This window comes from Chinchilla lanigera, unplaced genomic scaffold, assembly GCF_000276665.1.
Source record: "Chinchilla lanigera isolate Chin_1 unplaced genomic scaffold, ChiLan1.0 scaffold00002, whole genome shotgun sequence".
In the NCBI taxonomy this organism is placed as follows: Eukaryota; Metazoa; Chordata; class Mammalia; order Rodentia; family Chinchillidae; genus Chinchilla; species Chinchilla lanigera.
This window is the reverse complement of record NW_004955403.1, coordinates 10484265-10489407: the sequence shown is the minus strand read 5'-3', so window position 1 is coordinate 10489407 and position 5143 is coordinate 10484265.

The window sequence follows — 5143 nt, the reverse complement described above, 5'->3', positions numbered from 1 at the left end:
TATCTTCTTTTCTCTATATAGAGCAGTTTCTGACCTATATCATTTTCCTTTTGCCTGAAGAACTTCTTTCAACATTTCTCTCAGGAAATATCTGCTATTGATGCATTCCTTCAGTTTTTGCCTGTAGGAGAGGTCTTTATTTCATCTTCACTTTTGAAGGATACAGATCTATTTTCATGGATAGAGAATTCTATGTCAGCTGAGGTTTTATTTCTTGCAAAATTTTATAAAGACTTCTCTACACTCTGTTCTTGTGTGCATGACTTCCACAAGTCTTCTGGACTTCTTATTTTTGTTTTCTATATGTAAAGTGCTTTTCCTTCCCAGACTATTTTATCCTTTATCTTCTGCAGCTTGAATATAATGTCCCTGAGAGTGTTTAATTTTGTCAGGATTACGTATTCTAGTTGGGTTTTTGGGGGAATGGGGGACTTTCTTCCTGTAATTTGGTATATGCCACTAATTTTAAAAATTTCTTAGCCATTATTACTTTAATTGCATCTCCTTTTTTTTCTTTCTTCTTCCGTCATTCCAGTTTTGCATAGGTTGCATTCTTTAAGTTTTTTTCTAGAATCCTTATGCGTTCTTTTCTGTTTATTTTGTTTTAATATTTTTCTTTGTGTTTCAACTTGTGATGGCTCTATTGATGTATGTCATAATCATTTAATTCTTTTCCTTGTTATATCAAATCTACTGGTGAGGATGTTAAGATGCTTCGTTTCCATTACTGCTTTTTTATTTGTAGTATATCATGTTGATCTTTCTATGGTTTACAACTTTTTGCTGACAACGCTATAATTGTATTTTTTTTTGCTTTTTGGTGAATGCTAATATATTAATTATCATTAAATAAATTGTCTGATAATTCCAATACACATATATCCCATTTGAGTCCTGTTTGGTAGTTATTTTATCTATTTGGACTATGTTTTATCTCACATTTTAGAATATCTGGGCCAGGGATATAGCTCAATGGCATAAGCACCTGCCTGGCAAGCACAAGGTCCTGAGTTCAATTCCCAGTACCAAAAAAAAAAAAGTATATCTACTACTTTTTAGTATTGTTGGTTGATCTTCCAGTCTTACATCTGGTAATCTGAGTGACTTTGTTGAAGATAACAGTATGTAGTATAACAACCACTGTAATCCCTATCATTTGATTTGAAACCTCATCTCATTTTTAATGTCCTTGCTTTGTTTTGTTTGTATTTTGCTGTTATTCTTTTTTTTTTACTATTCTCTTTAAAAGAAAAAAAGGAAAAAGAAGAAAGCTAGACACATATTAAATACTGAAGTAAATATGACAGTGTGAAGATTTGTGTGAATCTACTTAAGAAAAGTGTTTAGTGGTTTTTGTTTTTTGGAGCTATTGGTGCTGGAGTCATCAGGTTCCTAGCGGCCTAGATTTGTCATCTCTCTCAGCTTGGGGCCTTACCCCACCACTACTCCTTGGAAAGGTCCCCATCTTTCCACTGTCATACAAGGGTGGCCATAGGAAAAGCTAATTGATAATCATCTCTATGAATCTTAGAGTTCTAACGAGTCTGTATTTCAAAGTAGATTTGTCCGTGTGTTTTTGTTCCTCCTCCAGACACACAAAACTTTTTCCTCCTTTCTCCAAATTTCTTTCCTAGGTGCAGAATTAATAGTCTGTCTCCTTGATATCTTTTCTCCTGTTAGTTATCCTTCTTTAAAAATTTTTGTTAAGAGAGGACTGAAAGGGAAGAGTGGGCTCTAATGGATGAAAATTCATTCTGCCAGGCAATGCAAGTGTTAGCGCTGCCTTTTGGTACAATCAATCCCCCTAGAAAGTAGACCTGTATTGAAAAGAGGTATGGAGATAGGGTTCACAAGCCTGTACTGCCCTTATCTCTGTGAGGGTCAGAAAGGAGCTTATCATAAAAAAGAACGTAGTAGGAGTGGTATCCAGGAGGGAAAGTCTGGAAAGGTATGAGGGTCTCTTTCTTATTGCTCCTATGGGAGTTTCTGACTTTCACAATAATAAGCATTCATCCTCCAACAAATTTATTGAAATTAGCAGTTGAAATCTTTTTCCTCCTTTCTCCAAATTTCTTTCCTAGGTGCAGAATTAATAGTCTGTCTCCCTGATATCTTTTCTCCTGTTAGTTATCCTTCTTTAAAAATTTTTGTTAAGAGGGGACTGAAATTCACTTATCCAATTCACTTATCCCTCAATTTTTAGGGTGGTAGTTTCCTCTAATATATTTGTTCTCCAGCATGTCATAGAAAGTCATTCATTTTCAGTTCCTCCAAAATTTTCTTGTGAGGTTGGGTTTGATAACTTTTAAGTGTTTCCTAAGTCACCTTTGAAAATGTAAGTGGAACATCCACTTTGAGAAACATTTTGGCAGCCTTTTTAAAAAGTTAGACACAAGCTTCCAATTTGGTGCAGACATTCCACTCTTAGGTGTTTACCCAGGTGAAATAATAATACACATGCATACAATGACTTACACACAAATCTTTTCATAGCATCAGGGTTCACTATATCCAGAGTTGAATCAACACAAATATCCATCAGCTGGTGAATGGATAAACAAATTCTGGTACATACACATCCAATGGTGTTCCACTCAATAAAATAAACAAATCACTGATAATTATCATTAGTCAGTATCAAATTAATTAGTTTAAGAAGTCAGATTACAAAACAAAACAAAAACACCTGCTATTTGACTCCAATTTCACAATTTTTAGGAAATGTAAACTAAAATATATCAAGGAGAAGCAGATGCCTTATTAATGTTTACCTGTGGATGAGGGTAGACTGGAAGATTTAGATGGGAAATTTTACAAAAGAAACAAGAAAATTTTGAGAGTTATCATTAATATGATTTTAATTTTAATGATAGCTTCTTAGCACATATATTAAGTCCTAAAAATTAGAGTTTTAATGTATATATTTTGTTGTATGTGATATTTCAATGATGATTGAAAAATACTAAAATTCAGACATTCTTTTATACTTTTCCTATCAAAGACTGGAACTCAAATTTTCATCAGTGTATAATTTAGTCAACTATAACTCCTATATATGAATTTAAGTACTATATTTGTTTCTAATCAATACACTGCTCAATATTGGAAGCTTTGTGTCTTTCAAGGAGTAATTAGAAAGCTGATACTTCTGCTGGGCTTCCTTCCTCATGTTACTCTTCTTTGAAAAACAGAAACTCTTTTATAAATGCGCATGACTATGGAAAAAGACAGTGTAGCTCATGTTCTTGATTGTCAACATGATTGGTCTGAGAAAGCAGAGTACACTTCTAGGTATGTTGGGTGAGTCATGGAATGTGTGGAGAGTTTAGATTGAGAATGTCCCCCAAAAGCCATGTGTTGAGAAATGGAGCCTTTCAATCACCAGTGAAGGCGATTGGATCACAGAGACGCAAGCTACACATATCAGTAGATTAATGCGTTGATGAGTTCATAGCTAAATGAGCTTGATGGACATGTGGCCTGATTGGCAGATGTGTGCCGCTGGGCACTTGTATTCCTCCCCAGTGCCTCCCTTCTCTCTCTGCTTCTGGTGGTGGTGAGCTGAGCAGCGCTCCACGACTGTGCCCTTTAACCGCGTGTTTTCTGCCTTGTAGTCAGCCTTCCATGGGCTGAGTTTCCCAAAACTATGTGTCAAATTAAATCCTTTCTCCTTTAAATTATAGGTGTCAGGCATTCTATTGAAGTTATGGGAAAGCTGCCTGACACAGGGTGTGACCTTGGGAACTGCATCTATTTTGTCGCCCTTTGCTTGGTCTCTTTCTCTGCTGCTCTTTCTGACTGAGTGGAAGTGAGCAGCTTTCCCCTGCTACCCCTTCCACCATTATTTTTTGCCTCCAAGCCAGTTTACATGGACTGAGTCCTCTAAAACTATAGGCCCCAAATTCTCTTTTCTCCTTTAAATTGCCTACACCAGGTATTTTGTGTCAGTAACAGAAAAGCTAATGAATACAATAAGTATTTGGTTAACTTTGGGAATTTACATAGAATATGTGTTTGAGAGAGAGAGAGAGACAGACACACAGACAGAATGAGCAAACAAGAGAGACGGGGGAGAATACTAAAATTTAAATGTACTAAAAATCAGGTTGCATAATCTATTAACATACGCCCTTTTCATTGGATAATTTCATGCAAATCTTCTTTCATGCTTTTATTTTAAACACCTGGACATTATTTAAGGGCAATCTCATGGGATATGCCTATCTTTAAATTCTATTAAGAAATAGAACAGGAAAGACTTATAATGTCATTGGACTTCATAATAATCAAATGTCCCTCCATAAATCTTCTAGGGGTTACACTGATGTTTCAACAGTCTTGGAACTTCATATATAAAATGCTTATTTGTGGGGGATATATACTATATATTAAAGGACATTAGTGTGTGCTTCCATTTTCAGTTTTGATAATCAATATTTGTGAATTTTATGAAAAACATTATTTTTAGCATTAGTTTACATTTTTGTCTTCATTTATTATAGAGATACTTACCAAACCTCATTCAGTATGTAAATTGACTCTGATCTTTGAAGACATCCCTCTGTGTATAATCATGTCCAGAACCACAAATCAGAAGTATAACCACATGTTGTGACAACCGGTCACACCACTTGCACTGTGTGAAGATCACCTTTGAATTCTCTGGTAGTTTGGCACACCCCACTGTTACACAGTTGTGTTTATATTAACATAAGCAGAAGAATGTTTATGGAAACTATGAAATTAAAGTGAATTTTAAGCTATGAATGAAATTTGAATAGGTATTTTGTTACTTATATGAAAGCTTATAGCATTTTGTAGGTCAAGGATCACTAAAATAATAATTGTGCCTAGTTCCACTTTGCTATGTGGAAGGATATAAACAACCTGTTATGGCTTGTGTCTAGATGTCCCCTCAATGCCTTGTGGTGCTGGATCCAGAATGTGTGATGCTGGGATCAAAGGTGTGTGATTATTAAATTTGTCCACTGATTGTCCATGGTTTGGCGTGGTTCTGGGTATGGGTAAAGGGACTGTGTGGGAGGGTTACTTGATCTACGGGTGTGTAGTCTGGATCTGGATAGGATGTAAGCAACAGAAAGAAGGCTGCTGCCATCCCTTGCTGCTTCCTCACTACTCACTG